This window comes from Tachysurus vachellii, chromosome 21, assembly GCF_030014155.1.
Source record: "Tachysurus vachellii isolate PV-2020 chromosome 21, HZAU_Pvac_v1, whole genome shotgun sequence".
Classification (NCBI taxonomy): Eukaryota; Metazoa; Chordata; class Actinopteri; order Siluriformes; family Bagridae; genus Tachysurus; species Tachysurus vachellii.
In genome coordinates, this window is record NC_083480.1 from 18,500,095 (window position 1) to 18,517,337 (window position 17,243).

General features: G+C 42.5%; 1 pseudogene; it reads left to right on the forward strand.

Moving 5' to 3' along the window:
- The first annotated feature begins 10,624 nt into the window (after nucleotides 1–10,624).
- Nucleotides 10,625–14,398, forward strand: LOC132863956 (uncharacterized; annotated as a pseudogene).
- The last annotated feature ends 2,845 nt before the right edge of the window (nucleotides 14,399–17,243 follow it).

The window sequence follows — 17,243 nt, forward strand, 5'->3', positions numbered from 1 at the left end:
TGGGGAAATCTCAATGAAACACACGCGTCAGTCTTTCAAAGAGAAGTTCCAAAGTTTATTAGGAAGTGCAGGAATATATAGTCGTACAAGAAGAAGGATGGCATAATGTGTGTGTGCAGAGCTTAATGCTAGTGTCCACAAAAGCAGCCTTGGCCGTTATCTCAATGTAGGAACCTCCCAGCCAAAGTATCATGTTTCTTACAACTGTTTTCGGTGTTGCAAGTGTGATACGTGCAAAGCAGGGGGTTCCACTATGGTGGGGAGGGGGGTTAAACTAAGGTCAAGGCATCTGTGTGTATGTGTAAGATAGAGAAGGAATGTTTATGTGTGGGTGTGGGGGAGAGAGTGTGTGTGAGCGAGAAAGAACAATGTGCTCTATACAGAAAGTCTGCAACATTACCAGAAAAGATTGTTTTATACAATTATTCTCACACTAATTATTGATAAGAAATAAATATGCTTACTACCATTAAGATATTAAAACAAAGATTTAGCTTTAGGAATCCATTCTTTAAAAAAATAAAAATAATGTAGATTTAGCACAACAAGGCCCCAGCCGATGAGCGATGTCAACTCCGCGGTGCAGGTCAGCAGCAATGCTTGGGGAGACCTGGCTGAAGAGGTCGATGACCATCTGCTTCATCTCCTCTCTCCTGATTTCTCCGGAATACCAGCACAGCAGTTTGTGGCAAAAGCACGTGGTTTTTAAGTGTGTCTGCAAAACTTAACAAAAATGTGCAAAGAAAAAACTATAGTGCAGTTAACTCATAAAGCAAACAGTACCTTTGAATTAGATCTGAACATGAACCGATTAGAAATTAAACCGGGATTTGAGCAAAGTTTTTAAGAGCCACAGCAAAACCGTCCTCTCACGACGCCATCTTTGCCTCGCCCCCAACCACTCGAAAGGTGAACCGATCTTTATGACTAGTCATTCTTGAGTCATGGTTCATCTCATCTTAACGGACCAATGAAAAGCCTTGGATTTGAACGAAATACTAAAGATTCAAAAGTGTTTTAGTGTCTTTTATAAAATGTCTTTTATAAAATGTGTTTTGTTGTCTGGATCTTGTCTGATTCAGCAGTTACTGATAATTCAATAAATATCACCAGCTAAAAATGTATTGAGATGTGTATATTGTATATGATGGCCACTAGAGGGCAGTGTAACGCTACCAATACAGTGATGTGACTGTGTGTAACACCGTGAGCAGTTAATAAACGGGGTTCCGAACGGGATACTCAATGTGTAAGTCTCATCAATACATGGTACCAGGATAAATGATTAAAAATGATGAATTCCATCCGTTCACCAGATGAATTAAAGTTGACAGGAAATATAAATAAAAACTGGGAAGTTTAGAACTTTATGCCCTCACTATTGGGTTGGATAGAACCGAACAAAGAAAGTTCACATTGCTGCTAACAGGTGGCTGGACCTGGTGCACTGGATGTGTATAACACGTTTGTCTTCACAGAAGAAGAAGAAAAACACAAGTATGATGCAGTGATTGAGAAATTTGAGCAATATTGTACACCGAGGAAAAATGAGACATATGAAAGGTTTGTCTTCAGAAACAGACTAGAAAAAGTGTCAGAATCCATCGAACAGTATGTCAGGGATTTAAAATTGAAAAGTCATTCATGTCATTTAGGAACATTGTGTGACTCCATGATACGTGATCAAATAGTCATTGGAGTACAAGATAAAAGAGTGAGGATGCAATTGTTAAAAGAGACAAACCTCACTGTAGAAAGGCCAATACAAATTTGCCAGGCCTCAGAAAGCGATGAATGATGATGAAGCAACAATCTTCGTAGACTCAATCGAAGAGGAACAAATTACTCCAGGAGGAGATCGGATGGCTCACATGGATGAAAACGGCACTAATGTCACATTAAAATTGGACACAGGGGCACAAGGTAAATATCCTCCCTATGAAATACTTTCTGAGACTGAAAAGAAAACCAAAAATAAATCAAAGAAAAGTGCATCTGAAAACGTATGACAACAAAACTATACCTACAAAGGGAAATAGAGTCAGTCTATCCTACAAAGGAAAGAAGAAGGATGTGTTTTTGTACTTGTGGATAGAAACAGACAAGTTATTACTAGGGCTGAAATCGTGCATACAGTTTGGATTGATAAAGAGAGACCATGTCATAAACAAGGAAATGACAAAGATGCAACTACAGAAGGAATTACTCAGAATGACTGGATAAAAGAATACAAAGAAGTTTTCAAAGGAATAGCCTGAAAAATTACCAGGAAAACACAAGATAAAGCTGAAGGCGAATCAGAATCGGTCACATATCCAGCAAGAAGGGTGACAGTAGCATTAAAAGAAAGACTGAGAGAGAAAATAGAAGTTCTGATAAAGGAAGGAATAATCAGAAAATAGAACCTACAGAATAATAGTAGAAAACCAGATGGAGATCTAAGACTGTGTAAAGATCCAAAAGACTTAAACAAGGCCATCCAACGCGAGCACTACAGACTTCCAACAAAGTCAGACATTACTAGTGCAATGAGTGGAACATGTTATTTCTCCAAACTGGATGCCTCATCAGGATTTTACCAGATAGTGCTAGATGAGGAAAGCACAAAATGATGCACCTTCAACACACAGTTTAGAAGGCATTGTTTCCAAAGGCTACCTTTTAGCATCAGCTCAGCAGCAGAAGATTTCCACAAAACTGTGCAACAGCTTTTTGATGGAATAGAAGGAGTCTGAGTCTTCAATGATGATGTAGTGGTATGGGGCTCAAAAGAAGAGCATGATGAAAGACTTAACAAGGTCCTGGATCAAGCACAAAGTAATGGATTAAAGTTGAATAAAAACAAATGCCAGTCCAGAGTAAGAGAAATCACTTACCTGGGAGAAAGACTGTCTGAAGAAGGAATACAACCAGACAAAGAAATCAGAGCAATAGACAAAATGCCAGAGCCAAGAGAAAAAAAAGTCCTGCAAAGAGACTTAGGGTTAATAAACTACTCAGGAAAATTTGTTCCAAATCTGTCAGCAATTACAACGTCACTGAGGAGCTTGTTAGAAACAGACACCGTGTGGCAAAAGAGTGGTCATGGTTAAAAAGCAGTTTAACAAGAGAACCTGTTTTGAATTTTTATGACCAGGAAAAGCCTCTAAAGGTCTCTACAGATGCATCACAAGAGGGTTTAGATGTGCAAATTCATGTGGACTCTATCAAAGCACAGATGCCAGTGTCAATAACAAAATGGGTTGAAGCAGCCAAAGAAACACTGAAAGACGGACAGTTAAAGAAAGTAATGGACAGGATTCACATGCCTGGAGATGAGATCATGGAAAATCCTTTCCAGCATTTTAAAGATGAACTGTCAGTGCTAGATGGAGTTTTGCTGAAAGGAACAAGAATTGTTGTGCCAATCTCAATGAGAAAACTGATGCTGTAACTTGTACACAAAGGACATTTAGGAATAAAAATGTAAGAGAAGGAGCCGTGGGGAAAAGTTGGAATGGACTTGTTTCAGCTTAATGACAAAGATTACTTGTTGCTCATGGACTATCATTCAAACTACCTGGAAAACGTGCAGCTGACAAGTACAACATCAGAGCAGGTAATTGCAAAGACAAAAGGTATATTTGCACGACTTGGTATTCCAACGACAGTAATAACTGACAACGGACCACAGTTTACAAGTCAGAGTTTCGAGGACTTTGCAAAACGTTATGGTTTTGATCACATAACGTCAAGCCCTCTGTACCCGCAGTCCAACAGTTTAGCAGAGAAAGGAGTTCAAATAGTGAAACGTCTTCTAAAAAAAAGGCCACTGAGACAGGGAGTGATCTGTACCTGGCTATTCTGAATTACAGAGCTTCACCACTGGAGAATGGACTTTCACCGGCAGAAATGCTCATGGATAGGAAACTACGGACAAAGCTACCGTCGGTAAAGCATCAAATTGTACGGAGTAGGTGGAATTCTGCAAATGAAAGACAGATTAATCACTACAACAAAACAGCAAGACCACTGAGCCCACTTGCCCAAGAAGAAATTGTACGAGTGACATGTGATGGGCAGTGGGGACCACAAATGAAAACAATTTGGTGTAATATTTGTAGTCATAGGCGTCGGAACCATTATATGTGAGTGGGACAGGACCTGCGCGTGTGTGTGTGTGCGCGTGTGCGTGTGTGTGCGTGCGTGTGTGTGTGTGTTTGTGCGTGTGCGTGTGTGTGTGTGTGTGTGTGTGTGTGTCTGCGTCACTGCCCTTCCCCACTCTGCAGTATAAACTGTAATGGAAGTGACAATCAGCAGCTCCATTTTGTGTGGAGAGAAAACTAAAAGATTTCAGGAGTAAAAACACAGTGAGTATCTAAAGCTCTAATATATAAACACACTGAAGTGACACTAGATGCAGAAGAGTTTTGTGGGTTTGTACTGAAGCTTTAATGTACACAGGTTGTTTTATAACTTGATAGCGTGACTATTTCCTGTAAGTGAACTCTGTGCTGATTCAGGGTTTAATTTAACACACCGATTGTGTTGGAACATGTTTAATGTTACAAATTATTTTGTGTTTAATTTGGTAACCCATTTAATTATTTAATGTTATCCATGGTACTAATTAACCTTTTCAGTTTTGGTTTAGAGCTCCCTCTAGTGGCAAGTTTGATGTCGCTGTAATTCTGTTATTTCCGGTATTCACGTGAATCAGGAAGTAAAAATGCTCCATGCGGGCATCGGTAATGATGGCTCTCTTTAATCGCCATATGTTTGTGTAATCTTTAATCCTGCGACAGCATCGCTTGTATGTATTTGTATAATTTATGTGGATGTACATTATACTTGCATATGAGTGTTGTTATGGTTTTAGATCCTTTTCTTTTTATAATTTTCCATCCGGCTATTGCATTAGCCACATTGTGCTTTAGCGTCATGTGTATTCACTATTGATATATTTATTTGTTCATTTGTAGTTTCACTCCATACCCAGACCATTAAACCTGTGGACAAATGAACTTATTGTCTTCAGAGTCGTGTGAGGGAAGGGAGTTTATCTGACTGTCAAGGCACTAACACATGTTGAGGACAGTACAGTGAAAAAGCGGCTGCAAGAAAGGTTACAACAATAGTTGAGAAGATTCAAGTAAATTGAACGAGTATTGTGTGCACAATGGAATCCACACCCTCACTTAAAACCAGATCATATTCGTCATATCCACGATCAGGTATCTCTTCCACAATTACTGCAGCTGCAATAGCCAGAGCTAAAGCTGAAGCTGCTAAGGCATGTTTAATATATGCAGACGAGGAGGAAAGAATAAGGGTGGAGAAAGCCAAATTGGAAGCAAAAATGGATAAGATGGTGTTAGAGAGAGAAGCTGCTGCAGCTGTGGCCGAAGCAGAAGCTTTAGAAGCAGCTCTTGAAACCAGTGTCCATAGTAATCAAGATCCTGCACTAGAAAGATCTCCTGTTGATGTTATGCAGTGGACATGTGAATACGTTGAACAGATGAACCTACATGCAGTCACAGAATCAGCGTCAAAGGCAGAAATACTCCCTCCAGATGAAACCACACAACCTCACACAGTCATTTGTCAGAAATTCTGTTCATGCTACACGTTTCAAGGTAGAGAGTTGCTCAGATGATGCTGAATTTCATCACATGCAACCAAAGACAGATCCTGCTCAACCACCACAGTTCTCACCAGCCATGGATCATCCGTCTGGTAACACTCAAGGCGATAAACAGCACAGAAGGCACACACGTTTCGCCCAAAGTAACACGTCACCTTTCCCAATGTCAATGTCTCGACAAGACAAGACAGACATTTCAGACTTTTTCAGATATTTTGCTCGCCGTGAACTTGTGAACACTGGTTTAGTACAGTTCAATGACCAACCGGAGAGCTTCAGAGCTTGGCAGCGTTCCTTTCAGAATGCTGTAAGTGGTTTGAACCTGACACCTAGTGAAGAAATGGACTTGTTAGTCAAATGGTTGGGAAAAGAATCAGCCGAGCACGCTAAACGCATGAGGTCTGTACACATTAATCAGCCATTGAAGGGGCTTGACATGATATGGACTAGACTGGAAGAGTGTTATGGTGCTCCAGAAGTTATCGAAAGAGCACTTTTCAAGCGTATTGAAAATTTTCCAAGAATTTCAAACAAAGAATACTCAAAGCTTCACGAATTGAGTGATCTTCTTATGGAAATAGAATCAGCCAAAGCTGATGGATACCTTCCAGGCCTGTCATATCTGGACACAGCTAGGGGTATCAATCCCATAGTTCAGAAGCTACCATTTAATCTACAAGAAAAGTGGTTGTCACATGGATCTGGTTATAAAGAGAAGTATCGTGTTTCATTTCCCCCCTTCGAGGTTTTGGTTGACTTTATTAGTCAGCAAGCTAGAATAAGGAATGACCCAGGGTTCAACCTTTCTATTCAAACAGATTCATTTCAAAAGACAGACAAGGCTATCTGGAAGCCAAGTAAATCAAGAGAAGTCTCAGTTAACAAAATAAGTGTATCTTCCCCTGTTCATTTTGACACAGATAAAGACGAACGGAAAGCTGAGGATGCTGAGAGACTTTGTCCTATTCACAAAAGACCTCACTTACTTAGGAAATGTCGTTCCTTCCGTGAAAAGCCTTTGGAGGAACGCTTTGCATTTTTGAAAGAAAAAAGAATCTGTTTCAAGTGTTGTTTAGCCACTACACATACAGCCAGGAACTGCAGATTTGTGACTAAATGTTCTGAGTGTGGAAGTGTGAATCACATTTCTGCACTACATCCAGGCCCAGCTCCAAAGATTCAAGATATAGCCTCCTCACCACAGCATGGCGGGGAGGAAGTTTCCAAGCCACCGACAGAAGTGGAAGCTCATTGCACTGAAGTTTGCAAAGGTGACCTTAGTAATAAGTCATGTTCAAAAATCAGCTTGGTGAAAGTTTACCCTAAAGACCAGCCTGGAAAAGCACTGAAAGTCTACGTGATCCTTGACAAGCAGAGCAATAGGTCTTTAGCTCGTTCCGAATTCTTTGATGCCTTCAAGGAAAACAGACCAGCTTCTCCGTATACCCTTAGAACCTGTTCTGGAGTGACAGAGACTATAGGTCGAAAAGCATCTGGCTACCAAATCGAGTCCGTAGATGGAAAGGTAATCCTCTCCTTACCAAATTTGCTAGAGTGTAACAACATTCCTGAAAATAGAGCAGAAATTCCCTCACCCAGTGCTGCGCTACATCACTCTCACCTGAAGCCTATAGCTCCATTCATACCAGAGATAGATCCAGATGCCCCATCATGATTCTTCTGGGTCGTGACATTATCAGAGTTCATAAGGTTCGCAGACAGGTAAATGGTCCTCACGACGCTCCTTATGCACAGAAGCTTGACCTAGGATGGGTGATAGTTGGCAATGTTTGTCTGAATGGCATTCACAAGTCTACTACTGTGATTACATTTTTCACCAACACTAAAGGACAACGTACATCCGTCTTTGATCCTTGCCCTAATGTTTTTCATGTGAAAGAGAGAAACAGTAATGATTGGAGAAATTGCAATGGAATGTGTTCTATGGAGCAACTGGTTTACAATCACAAAGGTGTTCAGTTTGGTCAAGAAGTGTTTAAGGCTACCTGCGATGACGACAAAGTGGCCCCATCCATTGATGATCTGGCGTTCCTTCACATTATGGAACAAGAATTAGAGAAAGATGAAAACCACAGCTGGGTAGCGCCACTGCCCTTTAAAGCTTCAAGGTGCAGACTCCCTAACAACAGATGTCAAGCTATGAAAAGGTTGTTAACCTTGAGACGAAATCTTGAAAGAAACCCAGAGAAGAAACGACACTTCTTTACTTTTATGGATAAAGTTTTTAGTAACAACCATGCTGAAGAAGCTCCCCCTCTCTTGGAAGGAGAGGAGTGCTGGTATTTGCCTCTCTTTGGAGTATATCACCGTAAAAATATAAGGAATATAAGAGTTGTCTTTGATTCCAGTGCCCGTCAGGAAGATGTCTCGCTAAATGATGTTCTTTTAACTGGGCCAGATCTGACCAATACTCTTCTTGGGGTTATTCGATTTCGCAAGGAAGCTGTGGCCATAACAGCTGACATTGAACAAATGTTCTACTGTTTCCTAGTGAGAGAGGAAGACCGCAATTTCCTAAGGTTCCCGTGGTTCCGTAATAATGATCCATCTGAGGACATCATTGAGTACCGCATGCGGGTCCATATATTTGGCAACAGTCCATCTCCTGCTGTGGCCACCTATTGTCTCAGGCAGTCCGTTAAGAGTGGCGAGTCTGAGGTCAAGAACTTTGTAAACCGTGACTTCTATGTTGATGATGGCTTGAAGTCTCTGCCTACAGTCAAGGCAGCAGTAGACTTGCTAAAAAACACAAAGAGGACTTTAGCTGGTTCCAACTTACGGCTTCACAAGATAGCTTCAAACAGCAAAGAGGTTCTAAAGGCCTTCCCACCTCAGGATCATGCCAGTGATCTCAAAGATTTGGATCTTGGATCTGATATACTTCCTACACAGTGAAGTCTAGGATTGAATTGGAGCCTGAAATCTGACACCTTTACCTTTGAAATAGCTACTGATGCAAAACCCTTTACTTGTCGAGGTCTCCTGTCCACCATTAATAGCATCTTTGATCCCCTTGGCTTTGTTGCTCCGGTTACAATCCAGGGCAAATTCATCATGAGAGAGCTTAATAACCAGAATGATGACTGGGACACTCCTCTTCCCAAAGAAATGCAGGAAAAATGGGACATGTGGAGACTTTCGCTTATGGATTTAAGTAAGCTCCAGATTCCAAGATGTTACACAAACGTATCACCTTCTACAGCTACACGAAAGGAGTTGTTTGTCTTCTCTGATGCATCAACAAAAGCAATAGCTGCAGTGGCCTACCTCAGATTGACAGATTCATGTGGAATCAACCAGGTCGGCTACATCATGGGTAAGGCAAAACTCAGCCCTGAACAAACAGTTCCCCGTCTTGAGTTGTGTGCTGCAGTTCTAGCAGTGGAACTGGCGGAGTTCATTACTTCAGAAATTGACATACCCTTAGATGACACAACTTACTTTACAGATAGTAAGGTAGTGTTAGGCTACATATATAATGAGACCCGACGCTTCTATGTATATGTCAGCAACCGTGTCCTCCGGATTCGCAAGTCTTCACATCCAAATCAATGGAAGTATGTTCACACAACTGAAAACACAGCAGACATTGCAACAAGGTCTGTCACTGCTGCTCATCTCCAAGACACCAATTGGCTACATGGACCAAAGTTTCTGAAAAATGACCCCCGGACCCTACCTGAAGAGAGCACATATAAACTTGTGGATCCTTCTTTAGATGCAGAGGTACGTCCTCAAGTCTCCACGATGATGAACACGAATCTTGGAGCACAACGCTTCTCCAAATTTTCCACTTGGAAGTCTATCACTTCCATTGCCATTGCACGTCTTCTTCATATATCTCGTCAGTTCCATAAAGGTTCTACAACAGAAACATCAAGCTGTAAGGGCTGGCATTACTGTCCCAATGCTCCAACAGTTGAAGAACTCTTATGTGCGGAAAAAATTATCATCAAGGCAGTCCAACAGGAGACATATGCCCAAGAGAATAAGGACTTGGAAACGGGGAACAAGCGTTCCAAAAAGAGCCTTCTTAGAGGTTTAGACCCGTTCATAGATGCAGACGGCCTGTTAAGAGTAGGAGGATGATTAGCAGAAGCACAGATTGAGCTTGACATAAAAAAGCCCCTTATCATCCCTGGGAAACATCACATTGCAACACTTTTAGTTAAACATCATCATGAGAAGGTGCAACACCAGGGACGACATTACACAGAGGGTGCAGTGCGTGCTGCTGGTTATTGGATAATTGGTGGCAAGAGACGTGTTTGCAGTGTCATTCATGAATGTGTTACATGCCGAAGACTACGAAGAGAACCTCAGACTCAAAAAATGGCTGACCTTCCAGCAGATCGTGTGTCCACTGATCCTCCATTTACGAATGTGGGATTAGACGTTTTTGGCCCATGGAGTGTGGTGGCACGACGTACCAGAGGTGGTCATATACAGAGCAAAAGGTGGGCAGTAATATTTACCTGCATGAGTGTGAGAGCTGTGCACATTGAGCTAATTGAATCTTTAGATACATCTTGCTTCATTAATGCCTTGCGCCGCTTTCTTGCCATTCGAGGGCCTGTGAAGCTCATTCGCTCAGATAGAGGAACAAATGTTGTAGGTGCTTGCAAGGAGCTTAACATTTCCTCTAATCTCAACAACACTGCTGTTAAAAAATTTCTTGTGGACCAAGGCTGTATCTGGCAGTTCAACCCGCCTCATGCGTCTCATATGGGTGGATCCTGGGAGAGGATGATTGGACTTGCGAAAAGGATACTAGATGCAATGTTCCGCCTTCTTTGGACACCCCCACTTTCGCTATTCACAACATAATATTACAATATCTCTATCTTGGGAAGTCATGACCTAATGGTTAGAGAGTCTGACTCCTAACCCTAAGGTTGTGGGTTCGAGTCTCGGGCCGGCAATACCACGACTGAGGTGCCCTTGAGCAAGGCACCGAACCTCCCCAACTGCTCCCCGGGCGCAGCAGCATAAATGGCTGCCCACTGCTCCACTGCTGTGTGTGTGTGTGCACTTTGGATGGGTTAAATGCAGAGAACAAATTCTGAGTATGGGTCACCGTATGTCACATCACGTCACTTATTTCACTTTCACTATATCTGTCTCGCGGTCTTTTCCAGCACTGTACTCAGACCACTCCATGAGGGACTGCAGCGTGAACCTGTCACTCATGAGCGATTTGGGAGATGAGCCACTCAGCAGCACTCGCTATTCCTCCTTTTACAGGAAATCAGAGAGTAACAGACTGCGAAGGGACAGAGACCCTAACAAATCCTGGCTCTCTGATGTCTCTGGTTTAAACGCACGTGATAGCGACGTGTTTAACAGAGTAGAAGCAGTCGGTACTCTTCCTCCGGTTTTCTCCAGTACCCGACTGTCAGGGACAGACTTAAAGAAGAGTCTGGAAGTGGCTCAGCCAGATCGGTTCCTAAGCCCAAGCCGGAAAAGCATCACGTTCAGAGACTTCGATGAGTATTATCTGAACGTGAAGCACAGCGACGACGACTCCAGAGACTCGACGGTCGATTTCTCTCTGTATCCTGACTTCTTGCACTCGGACCGCGTAACTACCGTGTTGCAGAACCAGGGGATCGACGTGACGTCTCCGAAGAAGGAGGAGGACGAGGATAATGAATCTCACGCTGCTGTCAGCAGTAACAGCGGGTTGAGTCGATACAACAGCTGTGACAGCGAGCCGTACAAGACCACCATCGAAGCGCCTTTACCTTCTGAAAACATCTCAGCAGATAAAGAGGGGTGGACAAAAGGAAGTATAGTCTCAGATAGCGAGAAGAAGAAAGAACTTAATTTGCCATCTCAAGCCTGTAACGATGAGATTACTGAGATTTCCTTCACTCAGAGTCCGTTCGTCACAGGCAGGACGCGCTTGAGACTCAGTCGATGCTCCCAGAGACACAGCGCCTCGTCTTTTTCTACCTCGTCTCTTTTCGAGCAGACGCTACCCACACCCACGCGAGTGCGCCGAGATGTCGCTCAGTCGGACAAACCTCGTTTAAGACGTCCCTCTGAAGAAGACGGAGCAGCAGATCTCGATTCCTACTTGGCAAATCTGTGTGTTTCATCCCAACTGCCTGCAAGTCAAGCATCAACATTGATCATCTCTGGAAGCATGGCAGATACCATCATTATTCCGAGGGGTGCCACCGACGAGAGCTTAGAACGTGGACCATCTTCATCATCACGCTGCCAAGAGGAGTCTTCTGTGTCTTCTGTGATGTGTTCACAGAAGACAAGGAGTTTTTAACATCAGACCTTTCGACTTCAAGCACAAAAATACACAAAAACACAGATTCTCAAGATTTGTCCTCAGAGTCGAGTTAAAGCTTCAGTCAAATGCTCGAGGTTCCGTCCACCGGCTGCACGCCGAGATACAGCATGAGCCGAATCTGCAATCGTTCTCAAACTCAGTCGCTGGAAAACCTGTCCTACACCCCCGGAGGACGTCCTCTCATCACCGACACGGACGAACCAGTGGAGTATCTTTACACTGATGCTGGGGAGGGACATGAGCTGATCGAGATGCATGTCCCGCCCACATCCAACACGTCTCTCAGCTCGTCTGTCAGCGAGGAGACCGTCACCATGCGCTCGTTACAGACCGCAGCCAAAAGTCCGGAGAAGGGAAAAGAAAACCGCTTCCCTAACAAAGTGATGGAGAGAGAGCACATCTCAGAGACTGAACGGTTAACAGACCGAGAGCTCAGACACAAACTCGTGGAACTGGGAGAGGAACCTGGACCCAGCAACAGAGACACACGCCATGTATACATGCGGAAATTACAAACCCTGCAGAAGAAACATGTTCCTCTGAAGTCAGTGCAGGACGAACCAGTAACAATCACGGGTATGAGACACAACAACATACCCACACAAGCCCAGTAGGTAAAGCTCACACAAGCCCAGTAGGTAAAGCCCACACAAGCCCAGTAGGTAAAACCCACACAAGCCCAGCAGGTAAAGCCCACACAAGCCCAGTAGGTAAAGCCCACACAAGCCCAGCAGGTAAAGCCCACACAAACCCAGCAGGTAAAGCTCAGACAAACCCAGCAGGTGAAGCCCAAAATCAAGTTTCCTTGATCTCAGTCCCAGGAAAAAAAAAGTTATTTTTTGGTTTATGATATAGAAAGGTAACATGGGGGATGTCGTAGCTCAGTGTTTGAGGTGTTGGACTGTTGAGGTCCACCAAACTGACACTGATGGGCCCTTGAGCGAGGCCCTTAACTCTCAGTTACTCAGTTGTATAAAATGAGAACAACATTAGTCGCCCTGGACAAGTGCGTCTGCCAAATGCTGCGAATGTGACATGAAGTTTACAGCGGCACCATAAATAATCCTGTGTAAAGTGTTTCTGTGTCCAGAGTGACGAAGAACCTACCAGGCGCTGACGCCTCATGAGTGTTTCCAGACTTTCATCAGCTCCATTTTCTACGTGAGTAAAGGCAAACGCTCGCGACCCTACAGCCACCTGTACGAAGCTCTGGAGTACTTCAAAGGAGACAAATCATCCAAGGTACAATACTGTAGAGAAGAACAGGAAGTTAAGTGCTAACATCAGGAACGGTTCGTTATCTGATCTGGACAGAATCCTGAAGAACCTGCAAATTCAGGAGAGAACAAATCAGCTGACTGAAATTCTTGGCTAATCAGCTGTATTCTAACACCATGGCGTTTTGTTTCGTGGTGTTTAACAGAAACTCAGCTCGAAGGTGCAGCACATCTTGCAGGTGTGGAACTGCGGCACGGCGTCATCTCGCTGCACTGCTTCCAGAACGTCATTCCTGTGGAGGCGTACACGCGAGAGGCCTGCGTGGTGGATGCCATCGGTACAAACACTGTGGTCATGTGATCAGTGATATTAAACAGACTGTAACATCAGGATCTCTCTCTCTCTCCCCCTCCCTCTTTCTCTCCCTCTGTCTGTCTCTCTCTGTCTGTCTCTCTCTCTCTCCCCCTCCCTCCCTCTTTCTTTCTTTCTCTTTCTGTCTCCCTTTCTTTCTTTCCTTCTTTCGCTCTTTCTCTCTTTCTCTCTCTCTCTCGCTGAACTGCGGTGTAAATGTTTTTTTCCCCTCAGGTCTGAAGATGCTGACCAATCAGAAGCGAGGGGATTATTATGGGATGGTCTCCACCTGGCCTGCGAAGCGTCAGCGTGAGCTTGGGGTTCACCTGCTGTACAGAGCCATGCAGATCTTCCTGGCTGAGGGAGAGAGACAGCTCCGACCGGCCGACATCAGGCGATGAAGTCACACGCCGTCTGAACCACACTGAGCATTTAGAGCGCACTTTGGGTTCATTCATGCAGTTAGGTTCAAAATAACGAGTGCACTACAGAGATTGTCATCATCAGTCATCAAACACTGTACCTGCTACGGTACTAGTGACCTGCTCGCTATTCCCTAGGGTAGAGTATTTAGGCATTTACCCCAAGCAGTGCATCATGGGATATCCTCCTGGGATAGTGGGTAGTTCCTAAAGTGAACAGTCACATGGGAAAAGACCACTGAAAGCTCATAAATGTGCTTTAATATTGTTTATAATGTTAGAAATGTCTTAAATCTGTGCTGCTGGGTTTTTTAAATTACTGGTGAAATATTAATGTTTATGGAGTGTAAATGATGACGATGTGATGAATGATGAATCTTATAACTGGAAAAAACTGCAACCTGCTGTACGAAGAGACACACACTTGTATTAAAAAACTCAACATAATGAATTTTAAGTTAAAGGTTATAACGATCGTTGTGGAAAAACACTTTAATAATGACTATGCTTTAAACACACACACACACACACAGCTGTAGTGATTTAGTTAATCCTGCAGTGATTTCAATATTCATTCATCAGATTTTGGAACAGTGTTAGGGAGGAACTGCTGCTCTTAAATCTTTTTTTTTTATTTAAAACTTATAATTACATTAAAATAACTCGTGATAAACGTGAAACAGCATGATGAACTTCGTCTGGATAAAGTTCTGGATCGTCGTGGCTCAGCGTCACTCGAGGTGGACTTTGTAAACGTTGTATGATGTGTGAGTTAGTGTTCATTTTGTTCTACTCTTATAAAACTTGTGTCACCTAGTTGTGTGTCTGTGTGTAGTAGGATGTGCCATTTAAATATTTCTGTTGAATATTCATGCGAATGAATTCAGTTTTTTTTATGTGTAATGTGAAACAAAAGCGAGGAATCTTAACAATTGCAGCAAACATTTCATTTCACTTCACTCACCAGGAGCTCACAGTTACACCGATGTCTTATTGTGAAATCAACAGTACTTTTACTCTTCTGTATTAAAATACAAGGATTTGGGGTTTTGTTTGTGTCGGTGTTTTATGTCGTTTCGTGTTGGTGATTTAGTTCAGCTTTTTTGACTTTTTAAAGCCTGACAGCAGTCTTTAATCACTAGGAAATAATAATAAAATCTTAGTCATGAGCTACATGAGAGCAGTAATGTGAGCTCAGGACCAGACCACCTTCACTGCACCTCACATCCACCGTGTCTCTCACTCGTGTTTCTACATAATGACATCAGTATACAACATTCCTGTGGGTTTTCTTGGCTCATTAATACTCATAACATATTAATCATTCTTAAGACAGAAATAATACTTATTGTTTCAATAACCAGTACACAGAAACTCTCACACTTCAGCTTCCATTTAGAGGGATGTACTGTTACTAGTAGCTCGACAGTGAAAGACCTGAGTGTTTATTAGACAGTAACTTGTCTTTAAAATCATATCACCATATTACAAACACAGCCTTCTTCCACCTTAGAAATATTGCCAAGCTGAGAAACATTCTGTCTGTATCTGATGCTGAGAAGCTAGTTCATGCTTTCATGACCTCTAGACTGGACTATTGTAATGCATTACTAGGTGGTTGTCCTGCATCTTTAATAAATAGGCTACAGTTAGTCCAAAATGCAGCTGCCAGAGTTCTCACTAGGACACGAAAGTATGACCATATAACCCCAATTTTATCATCTCTACACTGGCTGTCTGTTAAGTTTAGAATCGATTACAAACTGCTGCTACTTACGTACAAGGCTCTTAATGGTTTAGCTCCCATGTATCTAACTAGTCTTCTAACACGTTACAATCCTTCACATTCTCTGAGATCACAAAACTCAGGACTTCTGGTAACACACACTTTCCCAGTTTAAATGTAGATTAAAAACTCATCTCTTTAGTCAGACGTACACATAATACATCCCATAATATTGTGCTCTATTACATCAGACCAAATGCACATTATCATCTAGTGCTTAATATTATGAATATTATGATTTTCTCTCTTTCTACCATCCCGAAGCATCCAGACATTGTACCAGCTCTGATTGTCTTCCGTGTGATGAAGATTTTGGACCTCCACTGAGACGAGGGAGACTCTGTGAGGATCCTGAGACATCTACAGATCTACCAGCTCCAGTTAGACTCTGTGATACTAAAGAGGAGACGCAACTCCATGAGGTGTTTGAGGACAACAATCTCCTCATCAATACAACATTTATCAGACTGTATATTTATAATCACACCCCCAGTGTCACCCAGATGAGGATGAGGTTCCCCTTTGTGTCTGGTTCCTCTCAAGGTTTCTTCCTTTACCATCTAAGGGAGTTTTTCCTCCCCACAGTCACCTGAGTCACCTCAGACTTGCTCATTAGGGATAAATACATACACATTTAAATACAAGTCTAATATTAATCTTGAATTTTGTATTATATTAATCTTTATATTAACCTTTTGTTCTATGTTTATTTCTGTAAAGCTGCTTTGAGACGATGTCAACTGTAAAAAGCGCTATACAAATTAAACTGAATTAAATTGAAGATTCACAGCATGAAAGTGCTCATTAAAATCCTGCAGGAACTGTATGTGATCATGTCAACATGGAGCAGGATCTCGAAGAAATGTTTCCAACATCTTGTTGACTCCATGCCACAAACTGAGACTGCTGTGAGAGCAAAGTGAGGCCCTTCGCTGTTTTAGTAAAGTATAGTGTTCCTAATAACGTGTTCAGTGAGTGTGTATGCCATCTCTGGGTAAAAGTATTCATTAAACATGATATTAATCATTCCACTTCACCTTCAGCCTCAGCTCCGACTGCTTCTTCCTCAGCTTCCACTTCAGGTTCAGCCTCAACTTCCAGAGAGAGAATGTGTGTAAACACTAATAGGTTATATAAAAATTTATACAACGCCACAAAAAGGCCCACAAGGACACAGGTTCGTTACCTAATGATACTGAACAAGAGACGAGGGCAAGAGAATAACACAATAAACCTTTATTATTACAGTTTGTGCAGGATTAAGATTTTCAAAATGAATATAAAATCTTAAGTCACTTATAAAAAAAAACAAAAAAAAAACACTTGAAATGACTAGGCCTCTCAGGGAGAAAGAAGAGATAATACCTGACCCAGCTACAGCACAGTGTCAAGCCACGCCACTCACACGTGTGAAAGGTACACATCAAACACAGCACCCAATGTAAAAGTCACCCTGGATAGGTACATCAATTACTTCCTTCCCCTCAAAGACAACCCGTCCAGCACAAGTATATC